This window comes from Juglans microcarpa x Juglans regia, chromosome 3S (assembly GCF_004785595.1).
Source record: "Juglans microcarpa x Juglans regia isolate MS1-56 chromosome 3S, Jm3101_v1.0, whole genome shotgun sequence".
Classification (NCBI taxonomy): domain Eukaryota; kingdom Viridiplantae; phylum Streptophyta; class Magnoliopsida; order Fagales; family Juglandaceae; genus Juglans; species Juglans microcarpa x Juglans regia.
This window is the reverse complement of record NC_054599.1, coordinates 15,935,607-15,949,008: the sequence shown is the minus strand read 5'-3', so window position 1 is coordinate 15,949,008 and position 13,402 is coordinate 15,935,607. Positions and strand designations below refer to the sequence as shown.

Below are 13,402 nucleotides of genomic sequence, written 5' to 3'. Positions count from 1 at the left end.
ACGTTAGGATAGTTCATGCAGGTGGGCGGCAAGAACTGTATCAAAACGCAGTTCCTGTCTCTCAGTTGATGGAAAAATATCCGGGCATGTCTGTTGCGCGGCCAGAAGTTTTCAAAAATCCACACGATTCCCTGTTATGTCCGGAAGACAATCTCTTGCCTGGTAAGAAATATTACGTAGTTCCATCCACCACTGTACAGAAACTGAAACATAAACTCTCTAAGGATATTGCCACAGTTGAAGAAACCATTGGAGCGGAAGATGATCGGGACGAGTGGGATTGGAAGATCGCCATGGACGATGCATGTCAAGAAGGTGGAAGCATGGCGGAGGGTACCCGTTGTGCAAAAGACTTCTATGCCTCTGAGGAAAGGTGGTTGAGACTTTCATTGAGAAAAGGTATCAGATCGAGGAGAAAGCCATTTACAGTACCTCCATTTCCGAATGCAAAAGTACCATTACGAGGGTTGGGTTGGGAGCCCAGTTTGGGTGCTGTACCGGAGCTATCTCCATGAATACGTGCGTACTTGGTTCTGCTTGTTCACGTTTCTGATCGCCATTAATATTGTCTTTCCAGGTAGGTTAACTATTGTTCTTAGTTACAAATTAAGTTCCAAGCAGGCGGAGGAATTCCTGAAAAAGAAAGTAAATATATATATATATATATATACACACACACACATATATGCTGGTTGCGTAGGGAGTCTCAGAAAACTTGATCACAATATTATGATCAGTTGAATGTTGATGTACTGTACTTTCTAATTATATTATAGGAGCTGATCTTTCCTTGATTTAAATTAAGGAACTCGATCGTATTTGTAATTATGGAACTACACTTCGGAAAGGAAGTTTGGAACTCTCTTTTTGTCAAACTCTCACATTTTTGTAGAGGTTTAATAAAGACGTCTCTACGATGTTGTTATGTATTTGATAAATTGTCCCTGGAATTATTAATCTGAGTTATCCTCCCGATCATTGATCGATCGGAACGCTGAATCATGAACTAGGCGGCCAAATACAGCAACATTTCTTTAATCTTTTGATGTTTTACATGTTGGACGACAGAGAAATGGGAAAGCACATAAATTGGCCTGGCATGCAAGGGTGGTGGAGAATACTCTTCAATGGTGGTTTCATCCTCCAGATTTTATTTAAGCCAGCATGGAAATAGAAGCTGAAACTAGCCTACGGGCTTAATGTATTTGTTAAATTTGTCTGTTTTCTTGTACTGTATTACACTTTGTTTCTTCATAATGGATGAAGTATCTCTTGATTCTCAAAAAATAAAAAAAAAAGATCGATATTTCTTCCGAAGCTAACTTTTCAAGAATTTTCTCGTGCAGTTTCGAGGTGCTAAGAATAAAAAATAATTGAAAAACTCTACTCATCATCCCCAGCCACAAACCATACTTATTTTTATTTTTTTCTCTTACTAAATGTATAGTGTATGGATGATGAGTAGAGGAATAAAATTCAATAAAATTCAAAATAAATTAAAATAAATGTGGTGTGTGGCATGTGAGGATGATGAGTAGCAAAGCTCAAAAAAATTTATATTTCATTTTTAGGCTAATTTTATATATAACCGGCCAATGGATTTTTAATTTTAGTCTTGCTATATACACACATAATGTTGGACTTTCATGTGTGGATAGAGAGCGGAATAGTAAAATCACTGTTCAATTCGTTTTAATTTTCTCATATTACATTGTTAGGTAAAAAACAACACATCAATTTGTTATAATTATATATGACGAGTTAAATATTTAACTAAATTAGTCTCCAAAAGTTTTATAACTCTTGGATCAATGATTGATTGAGTCGTAACAATTGATATCAGAGTCCAGTTAGAGCGTTTGGAATAGCATATGCATTTAAATTTATGTCATTTTGGAAAACATTAATGGAAGAGTTAGATGTTAAACTTGATAGCTTTGATGCTAGAGGCTGTGATAATATGCAAGACGAGCCAGTCATGAACACTCGAGACATTTCAAAGGTAAGCTACAAAGTTTTATTGAGGACAATGATGATCTAGTTGAAAATGATTTTGAGATTTCAATGCAAGTGGCAATGCTTTCTTTGAAACTATTGTTGAGAAACCCCAATATTATACCCCCACTTGATGATTAATAACTTATCTTCGTCAGTGAAATAAGATCCTCAATACAACAAAAACTGCAATTTCCCATGAAAAAGTAGACTTTTTGTGGGAAAAACTCTATTCCCACAAGATTTTGTTGTGGGATAAAACTCTCTGGAAAAAGTATTATAGCCCATGAAAGGTTTAAATCGTGGCAAATACCTATCTTTTCCCACGACACTTCTCATGGCAAGAGCCGATGAAGTTCACCGCAAAAGCACGTCCATGTTTGTTTATGCTCGTGGGAATAGGGGCAATTATCGCGAGAGGTATTGGTGGGTATTATTATTACCCACTAGAACATTTGGTGGAAAAAACTTCTTCCAGCTAAAACAAGCATTTGTCTTTGCGGCAAATACTAAAAGAATTCAGAAAAAAAAAACTAATTTTAAAAATCATAAAAAAATTTCTAATATAAGCTAAAAAATTATATACAAACCTTGGAGATTCAAATTGACACTAATAACAATTTAAAAAAAAAAAAAACTAAAATTGTGCTAACATGTTTACAAGAAAAACTCCTAATGAGAACCCAAGAACAAGAAATATTGAGCAATCTCCCTTTCCACTATTAAGCAATCTTTGATTGATTCTACATTTGGTAATAAGCCAGAATGCTGGAAGCTTTTGGAATTTTCAATAACCATTCCATGTATCCAACAAGTTGCACTGCTTATCGTTAAGAAGTTGCACTGCTCATCCAAATTTGTGGAAGAGAAAAACATAGCAGATATTTTATCCTTAAGAACTAATTATCAAAAAAAATTTTACCCTTAAGAACTACATCCATGCATAAAAACAAACTTTAATATTTAGTACACACCAAAAACAATCCCAACCAACATATCACTTCAATAGTTAGTTACCAATTCACATCATTCCACTTCACACTCCCATATATATAACTCAAAGAGTCAAATTGTAAGGCATAGCAACATGCTTGCTGCCCATGTAATCCAATCCAACACAAATGTAGATATTTTATCTGCAGTGGAAAAGATAAGTGGATATTGGCTGTAGTTCCACTTTGGGTGTAGGAAAACTTAGGTTTTGGTGGATTCTTGGTGTTCCTAAGGAGTTCTGGAATTAGCTACACACAAAATAAAATAGATGTGTAAAGGAAAAGAAGTGGAGCTGCTGTTGCTCCTTTGCCTTAGCTATTGCACTACTAATTGTTTGATTTTGGCTTCCCCTGTTATGAGGGTCATGAATGGCTAACAAAGATTTAGAATTTGTTGGTTCATTGGCATGGACTGAGGGACTAAAGGTCTTCAAAACAGAGGCTGAATAAGGGAAGGAATATAGAAGACTGAACTCAAAACTCAAGAGTTACAAGGACTGAAATTCTGCTGCTATAATGCCTTGCAGTAATTCTAGTTCAATCCTTATAGCATTTGTGGCTTGGAGTTTAACCAGGCTAGTAGTGAGAAGGGATGAGAATGACGTGATCAGAGGGTTGGTTTGATGTGCAGCAACTAACTTAGGTGTTTAGGTGCTAGAATCTAATAAAACTAGAGGAATATGAGGAAAAAACGAAAATTAAATTTGCCGAAAGTGATAGGTGTGTAACAGGCTGCCGAAGAGAGATGGAGCTGGTCTGATGTAAGGGACTTGTGGCTCACGCACGCACTGATTTATAATGGTTTGACATACAAAAAAAAATGGAGATTTAAACATAGTTGATTAGAGGAAATGATAGGGCTAAATCTACAACTCTCACACGTGAAAAACATCAAGAAGATGTCAACAAGGAAGAAACTAGCAAGCTCGCTTAATCATCATTTCAAACCAGAACTTAAGAGAAGAAAAAAAGAAAGCATGCATATTAGAGACATAATCCAAAATATAGACTTAGAAACATGAGAAAGAAAATTCAAAAGCCTATTAAAACTGAACCTATGTGAAGTGTGAACAAATAAAAATTACCACAAGAAATACAGAAAATTACAAGCTGAACCTAGATAGGCTGGCATATTGCAATGATTGCTGTCTTTAAGTTTCTACCCAAAGAACACTGCATTGACAATATTGATAGTAACATATGAGCTTTTTAATGTAAGGACCCTACGCTGGCATTTTTATTTATAAGTAAAGAGTACCCTACATTCACAATGATAGCTGCCTGCCTTGTTCATACAGATTTGGGAAAAAGTGATGTATATAATACTTCATACGTAGTCTATTAGCTGCTCAATGCCATCAAGCCATAGATTTGGGCATTTCATACCTCAACAATACTAGGTATTAGTTCAATAGCCAACAGAAGCTGCCAAGCAATTTAAAAATAAAAATAAAAAATATCAACTGCATAAGAGCATGGTCTGATATTCTACTACTGAGCTTAGTCCATTGCATTGTATAAAATTGTTTAACGAGTACAAATATATGAATCATAAAACCATGTAATGCAATTACAACTGAATTGTTAATGAACATAGAAAGTCAATGATTGCAAACTGTTGGTACAAAAGGGGCTGCAAAATAATAAATAGTGAGACAAAGTTTGCTTCAAGGCGCGTTATAATATCGCTTTCCTTAAGACAATATTCGCCCCCACTAATAATGGTATGCACACTGGTTACAAGCAAATTTGCCTCAAAGATACAATGAAGCCCAGAACAAGTCTGTTTGTCTAACTGCGTTATGCACACACGAAATTAGACCCCGAATACCTTCAGATTTTGCTATTCAACCAAGAAATTAGAAATCTGTTCTCTCGAGAACAAACAGATTTTAACAAGTTCTAACAATATGAAGAAGTGAAAAACTTGGGGGAGAGAGAGAGAGAGAGAGAATTCGAAATTCTATTCTGTATATCACAAATGGCAGGCCTAGGGTCTATTTATAGATGACCAAAGGTTGTGAATGAAAAGTTATTACTTTTCGTATTTCTGAAACCTATTCGGAATAGGTATATATATTGTGCCTGTTGCCATGTCACCTTGTTTCTGTTCCAACTGGCTGGCGCTGGTTCGAGTCACACGAGGCACGCTTTGGGATTTTAAATTGGTTTTTCCATGCGTTGCATCGCCTCGCGCATGGAGCCCCTCCTGTTGCATTTCATTGCCTCGTGCACGCTCGCACGCAGTGCACCGCTTGAGCCCCAAGCGTTGGCAGCGCACAACGCTTCATGAATGTAGTACTTCGCACAAAGTTGTCATCATAAATTAACTTAAAAACCCATCTTGCCATGGAGGTGACTCAAACTCCAACCCTCTAGGCAATCCAAGGACATAAATACCACTCAACCTTGAAATGGCTTGTGATGCTAGCGCAGACCCAAATTATTATAACTCTCATAAACATTCCACATCTTCTCTCTTTCCAAAGTAATTCACTACTTCCAAAATCAATCCAAAAATATTATTAATAGATATAATATATAATCATCTAATTTTGAAAATATTTCCAACACAAACCTCAGTAGAGATCCATGACTAGCAGTAAGAAAATTTTGCACTCTGGGAGAGATGTACCAATGGTTAAAAAAAGCATGTTATAAGCACATTTATGTAGCTATATAGAGAAGGATTTTTGAACGATATGCATTGAAAAGAATTACCTATCCAACATCAAGAAGTTACAAGGAGTTATATAACATAATTAGTTCAAAAAACCATACACAAGCGAGACTATGTATTTATAAGCATGACTTCCGATAGATAATACTTACATATGTATTTATAAGCATGAAAGCCCACTTACAGGTGCAGACATACCAAATACATAACAAAACTAAAAAGGAACAAAGCACAAATTTGTTGAGCCTAAATCCAAAACCTTAAGCTATCTAATTTTGAAGTGGTTGCATTTAGACTCTCCACTTACCCAAGAATTAATGCTTCTAAAACATGGAAAGAAAAGCATAGGAGGTTTGAAAGCTATCCACGGTAAACCAAAAATCTTTGAATCGACCAAGTAAAAAAGCATAGTGAACTTCAATGAAAGTTATAAAAGAAACATAGTCGAACTTAAATAGCCCATTATACTGCCAGACATTCAATAGCTAAAGTGAGTCCAAGTTGGCCCGGTTTCCCATTTACTACACATAAGATAATTAAATGAAGTCTAATATTTTTACATGGTATAAAGTTTACAACAAATAAATACATGCATATACTTATTGAAAAAAAAAATTAAACATTTCAATATATTAATCGATCAACATATGCGAGTGATAAAAGCTGAATCTTTTACAAGATTTTAACTCAAGTGAGGTACTTTATTCATGCACTTTATGGTTGCAACTTAACTCATTTTGAGCTCAAGTGCAAATCACCCATAAAGAATCTGTCTAATTGCATTCTTTTCAAACTTTGAACAAACAAGTAGAGTGCATCTTCAGATAGAGCAGCACGTCCAATTCATAAAAGGTGTAAACATCAAATTAACACCAAAGTAGTGAGTTAAATGTAAATAAAAGCATTTCTTTCTACCGTACTAAACAAAACCTGTGTCACGTACCTTCTTACTTCCCTCTTAGAACTCACGAACTAGATTCCTAGAACTTCCACACAGAGTACACTTAACAATGGAATACTGAATGCTAAAGAGATTATTCTCAACGTAGTGCATAGAATGAATCACAGTATTATAGAACTGAATGAGAGAGATTTTCGAGCAATCTCCAAGCTCCTTACAATGGCAATTCACTAAGATGTTCAATACCCTCTATTACACGATTCCCCCACTTTTATAGAAAAACTATAACAGAACTAACAGACAGGCTCGGGAAAAACTTCCCAATTTAATGAAGAAAGCAAAACGACGCCGTCTAGGCTTATTCCTATAAGCTACCACAACTCCAAAACGAAATGTTTCATTAAAAACCAATACTCTTGCAGCGCACCGTTTTATTAATTCCCAACGCACCGTATTGACTAGTTGTTAATACCGTTACTCACTGAACAGCTACTCCTTCGATCCCTCAATGCAGATTCCACAAAACCTTCAACCCTGATCCCACATAACAACCTGCAAGTTTAAAAGGTTTGGAAATAGAAAACAAATACATTTTAAAAAGAGAGGGAGACGAACTGTGTAGAGTAAGTACAGGGGATCTCTTACCTTCAATTTGAGAGAGGAGAGACCGAAGGGTAGAGATAGAGAGAGCTTACAATTGGAGACTGAGTAGGGGACGGTCAGCAGAGTGAGGCGGTGGTGGAGGTGGAGCCGTCGACATTGGTGGCGTGCCCTGGTTGGGAGGTAAGCTGTGGAGTTTCGGCTGGGGGGGACGGCGAAATGGAGAGCGGGTATCGGGCGTGGGGAAGAAAGAAATAAGGGGGAAAAATGAGTTTTGATATTTAAAACTATTTACGGTGACTTATTATCACAGTAATATCTCAGATTTTCTCGCCGCAAAAAAATAGGTTAGTTTGGTGTAAAATCTGTTGATATATTTGCGGCTTCGTTGCAAAATGTCTATTTCCCTATAACATCTAGCTTGCCGGATGTGATCTCGTGGAAAAAGGCATAATTTTTTGTCACAGACATTTTTTGTGTCATAAGCTAAGTATTTGTCGCGAATGTAGAGCTTGGAAAAAAAGCTAAAAGCTCACGGGAAAAGACCAAATGACCTGCCTAGAAGAAGTTCTTGATGACCAAAAAGATGACATTGAGACTTTGAGTGTGTGCCAACTGAGATTTATGTGTCAAATGGATTTTTTGTTCCTACTTTCAAAAGTATTTTAGAAGAGAAGAGGTTAATGGGAAATATCATAAGTCAACTTTTATTGGAAAATAAAAATACATTGGTATTAAGTACTGAATTTGAGGCCTTGTTTGGTTATATAAATGAGATGAGATGAGATAAAAATTGAAAATTGAATAAAATATTATTAGAATATAAAATTTTAATATTATTTTTGTTTCAAGTTTTAATTATTGTATTTTATGTGAAAATTTGAAAAATTTATAATGATTAGATAAGTTGAGATGAAATGAGATAAGATAGTTTGTGAAAAACAAACCAGGCGGCCTGAATCTCTCAAAATGTTATCTCGAAGAAGTTCATGATGACTGTGAGGGAGTAAAAACAGTAAAGCCTAGGGCCCAGTCACCTTGCCAGTTCAAAAGAAAAGACAAAAGCTAAGTGGGGGACAAGACCGGGGGGGGGGGGGGGGGTGGGGGGGGGTGGGGGGGGAGGGGGAGAAGGGTCATGGGGTGTCAGGGGAGTCAGGAGGATCAGGACGCCAAGGGATTAGAAGGGTCATGGGGGACCAGGGTGCAGGGGCATGTCGAGGGGGGCGTGGTCAGAAGGCGTGGCCTTACCTGCAGAAAGGGGCGCATGTGAGAAAAGACATTCAGTATAAATAGAGGCTCTCTCTCCTTCGTCTGGGGGTCTTCATCTTCTTCTCCTCTTCTCCTAGCTTCTTCTTCCTTTTCGACGACTCCTTCAAACAGGGAAGCTCCAACGAAAGCCTCTTCTCCTGAGAATTTATATACAGCATCGCTATTGTATAGTGAGATATGAGAGACCATGAGAGACTGTAAACAAGAATATTATATTGGATTTCTTCTCCCCAAACGCCGGTGGACGTAGACATTATGCCGAACCACGTAAATCCATGTGTTCATCTATTTTATTTCTTTGCATTTATGTTTTCCATTCACCGTTATTGACGTACGCACCCCATTGTACAGCAGCATCGAAACACTGTCGGAGGCTCCAAACAACACCGAACGAGGCCCAAGTAGCCTAGTGGGCAGGGAATGACTCTTTCTCCCATTCCGGCCTGTTGAGCGATTTTTACCGCATCAATAGTGGCGCCGTCTGTGGGATTCGAATTTCCTTTCTTCGTCGAAGGTGGGAGAAGGACGATTTTTTAGCACACTGAATAAATTTTCAGACGGACAGATAACACACTTCCAGATGAGTATTCTCAATTTTTTTAACATTTACATTTATGAAGAATGGGTGGATCGTGGGCTAGAAAGGATTAAATATTTCTCGCCCAGGCGAGGGACTCAATCAACTCCTCTTCCTTGCGCTCGAATCGCTCTACCACAAAAAAAAAAAATATATGTATATATATACACTGCTCGGACACTTGCACTTCAGAGTCATTAGTGGGCAAATACTACGCATCTAAAAGTACACAGTAGCCACGAGACAAGACACAGTACCCAGGTGAGTGCTGCCCACGTAAAGGTCGTGTGCATGGCAACCGGACGGGTGCACGGGACGTGCACCTGTGGGCAGCCCCGAGCCACGCAGTGGCGCCACCAGCTGGCACTCCGAGCCGCCGTGAGGGCCGTCGAAATTCTCTGCCGTGGCCACAGGGCTCACTGTAGTTGCTGGCCATGCATGGCGGGGCAACGTGTAAACGTTGCCTAACGCCCCCGAGAGGCTCACGGCTGGCCACTGTGAGCCCGTCTGACTCTCCGGCGGCCACCACTTGGGCCGCCGAGAGTTTCTGTCCAGAGTGACGTGATCCCTCTCCCGCTTGAGCCGCCCGGTGGTTCGTCTCCTCACCACGGTGCACGTACGCACGAAGAGGCCAAGACCTCGCTGTGGCCCGGCCAAGGGCTGCGCCGATGGTGTCCATGCGAACCTCCGGTGTCATCTGTCCCCTTGGAGACGTCCCATGGTAGCCTGTCCGTGGTGGAGGTCTTGCAGAGCCACCGACAGACACCCCCACGGGGTCCTTCTCCTCGCCTCGGCAGACACCCACCACGGTCCTCCTCCTCCACGACTCGGGCACACATCGTCCACCTCCACGGCTCGGCAGACATCCTCCACGGTCCTCCTCCACCTCCTTGGCTCGGCAAACATCTCCACGGTCCCCTTCCACCATTCGACTCCGCAGCCGAGCTCCACCTCGGACAGCCCCCACATGCACGGAAGAAACGGCTAGGGAAACTAACACCATGGCCCGGGAACTCAGCCACTGAATCCTCCTCCACGGCCCACCATCGGAGTCCCTCAACTCGGCAACTCACCTGCACGAAACCCACCCCGCTCGGACACCAACCTGCTCGAGCAACCAACTCGGACATCATAGCTCGGAGACCACCCGCTCGGGCAACCAGCTCGGACACCAACCTGCTCGGGCAACCAACTCGGACATTACAACTAGGAGACCACCCGCTCAGGCAACCAGCTCGGACACCAACCTGCTCGGGCAACCAACTCGGACATCACAACTCGGAGACCACCAGCTCGGACATCACAGCCTGGAGACCACCAACTCGGACAACCACTTGGGAAACAGCTGTACCAACAGCAGCATGCATGGCTGGGAAGACACAGCATGGGAAACCAACAATAGGATGCACTGCTGGGAAGACACAGCCCGGGAAACCAATAGCAGCATGCACGGCTCAGAAGACACAACTCGGTAAGCAACCGCATGCACGACTCAAGAAACCGACACCATGCACTGCTTGGTTACGTGAGGCTCGACAATTCGTCACTTGCACAGCTTGGACAACGCCCCGTCTACACAGGGCTAGGCACAATTCGGTTCGGACCAGCAAAAAGACTTGGCATGCTTCCAAAAATAAAAAAAATAAAAAAATAAAAAAAAATAAAAAAGAAAGAGAGAATGAAGGGCAAAGTGACAGAATGCTGCAGACAATGACTGACTACAACAACAAAAAACTTCCCGGTATTATCTCCCAATATTTGTGTGAATTTATTTCTACTAACGAAATTATTTCTTATAAGTGTGGAAACACTGGTCATGTGGCCCCGCATTCCGGCGAAGCAATTTGGCACGGACGAGCGCTCCCGTCCAACAAAGTTGAGTTCTTACAATCGTAAGAAGACGAGTCCCTTAACTTGATAAAAGTCAAGTACACTCGCAAGAAGACGAGTCCCTTAACTCAATAAGTCGAGTCCTTACACTTACAAGAAGACGAGTCCATTGACTCGTTGTGGGGTAAGGTCCCAAGACCTCGGACTTAGCACCGATCTCCCGCCCAACAAAGCCGAGTCCTTACACTCACAAGAAGACGGGTCTCTTGACTTGATAGAAGTCGAGTACACTCGCAAGAAGATGGGTCCCTTGACTCGATAAGCCGAGTCCTTACACTCGCAAGAAGATGAGTCCCTTGACTCGTTGCGGGGTAAGGTCCCAAGACCCCGGACTTGGCACCGACCCCTCGCCCAACAAAGTTGAGTCCTTACACTCGCAAGAAGACTGGTCTCTTGACTCAATAAAAGTAGAGTAGACTCGCAAGAAGATGAGTCACTTGACTCGATAAGTCGAGTCTTTACACTCGCAAGAAGATGGGCCCCTTGACCCACTGCGGGGTAAGGTCCCAAATCTTCGAATTGGGTACCGACCCCCAGCCCGATAAAGTCGAGTCCTTACACTCGCAAGAAGATGGGTCCCTTGACTCGATAAGCCGAGTCCTTACACTCGTAAGAAGACGGGTCCCTTGACTCGATAAGTCAAGTCTTTACACTCGTGAGAAGACGGGTCCTTTGACTCGATAAGTCAAGTCCTTACACTCGCAAGAAGATGGGCCCCTTGACCTGCTGCGGGGTAAGGTCCCAAATCTCTGAATTGGGTACCGACCCCCGGTCCGACAAAGTCGAGTCCTTACACTCGCAAGAAGACGGGTCCCTTGACTCACGCCGAGTGCCACGCTCGAGCCATAACCACTGCAGTGGGTTACCTTTGGGAATGAGCCTACGGAGTTAACGAGTCTCCTAGCTCCACAACAGACATGTGCAGATTTCCTTTGGGAACGAGCCGACGGGCTCGGCAACAGCCTAAGGTGGACCTAGGGGGTCGACGGGCCCTCTGACCACTTTGCGTGGGTAACTTCGCACAAACTCCAACACTAACAACAAAACAAAGGCATCAAACGAACATACACTTTACAAATAACAACAAACATCTGAACTTCATGCTCCAACCATACGGGGTCGAGTCCATCTCCCGCCTTAGACGAGCCATGATCTCGCATTCTACACGGTCAAACCTGAGTTCAGAAATATTTGTTGTTTGTGCCAGAGGAACAAATGAACAAGAACCGGCCTTCGGAATTTACTTCCTTATGTATCCGAGCAGATCAAGTCAGCAACATTTTTACCTCTAAAGATTCTCAAGGCCCTTACTTGCCCTTAAGAATCGTGGGGAACTGTGAGAGAGTAAAAACAGTAAAGCCTAGGGCCCAGTCACCTGGCCACTTCAAAAGAAAAGACAAAAGCTAAGTAGGGGACAAGAGGGGGGGGGGGGCAAGAAGGGTCATGGGGTGTCAGGGGAGTCAGGAGGGTTAGGACTCTAATGGGTCAGAATGGTCATGGGGGACCAGGGTGCAGGGGCATGTCGAGGGGGGCGTGGTCAGAAGGCGTGGCCTTACCTGCAGAAGGGGCGCACGCGAGAAAAGGCATTCAGTATAAATAGAGGCTCTCTCTCCTTCTTCTGGGGGTCATCTTCTTCTCCTAGCTTCTTCTTCCTCTTCGACGGCTCCTTCAAACAAGGAAGCTCCAATGAAGGCCTTTTCTCCAGAGAATTTATATACAGCATCACTATTGTATAGTGGATTTCTCCTCCCCAAACGCCCGTGGACGTAGGCATTATGCCGAACCACGTAAATTCATGTGTTCATCTATTTTATTTATTTGCATTTATGTTTTCTATTCACCGCCATAGACGTACGCACTGCCACCATATAGCCGCACCGAAACACTGCAGGGGGCTCCAAAAAACACTGAACGAAGCCCAAGTCACCTAGTGGGCCGGGAATGACTCTTTCTCCCCTTCCGACCTGTTGAGTGATTTTTACCGCATCAACAATGACTAAAGATGACATTGAGTGTGTGCCAACTGAGATTTATGGGCCAAATGACTTTTTTGTTCCTACTTTCAAAAGTGTTTCAGAAGATAAGAGGTTAATGGGGGAACTTCAATAGTAGATTTCATTGGAAGGTACAGATATATACGTACGTTGGTATTAAGAACTCATCTGCACCTCTTAAGATAATTATTACAGAAAAAATGTATTGTGGAAGAAAAAGAACTAGAATAGATTTTGGAAGAAAAGAAAGCAGAAGAAAGCTGGGAGTTGGCCTGTTTTATGGTTTGAATCTAGTTTCAATGAAGCAATTATCCTAACTAGTTAAAACAAATAATTGTGGTCAAAGTTAGGCTTCAATTTCCTCTCATATTGCCCTTGAGGATAGTGGTATATTTATGGGGTCAGAAGTTACGGATAGTTAGTACTAGTCATCCGTGATCAAGTGGCTGCATGGAGACGTTATTAGTAGTACTAATCATCAACTTCACCATGTGTCCTAGACTT

At 41.6% G+C, this 13,402-nt stretch overlaps 2 long non-coding RNA genes across 2 annotated transcripts; one reads left to right on the top strand and one right to left on the bottom strand.

Moving 5' to 3' along the window:
- Positions 1-2,529: 2,529 nt before the first annotated feature.
- LOC121258624 lies at positions 2,530-3,680 on the top strand. The gene is made up of 2 exons (XR_005939439.1): positions 2,530-2,640; positions 3,563-3,680. It is a non-coding gene; the product is annotated as an uncharacterized LOC121258624 (long non-coding RNA).
- A 2,270-nt stretch (positions 3,681-5,950) lies between these two features.
- LOC121258620 lies at positions 5,951-7,503 on the bottom strand. The gene is made up of 2 exons (XR_005939435.1): positions 7,121-7,503; positions 5,951-6,597 (listed from the first exon to the last, which is right to left on the bottom strand). It is a non-coding gene; the product is annotated as an uncharacterized LOC121258620 (long non-coding RNA).
- Between the last annotated feature and the right edge of the window lie 5,899 nt (positions 7,504-13,402).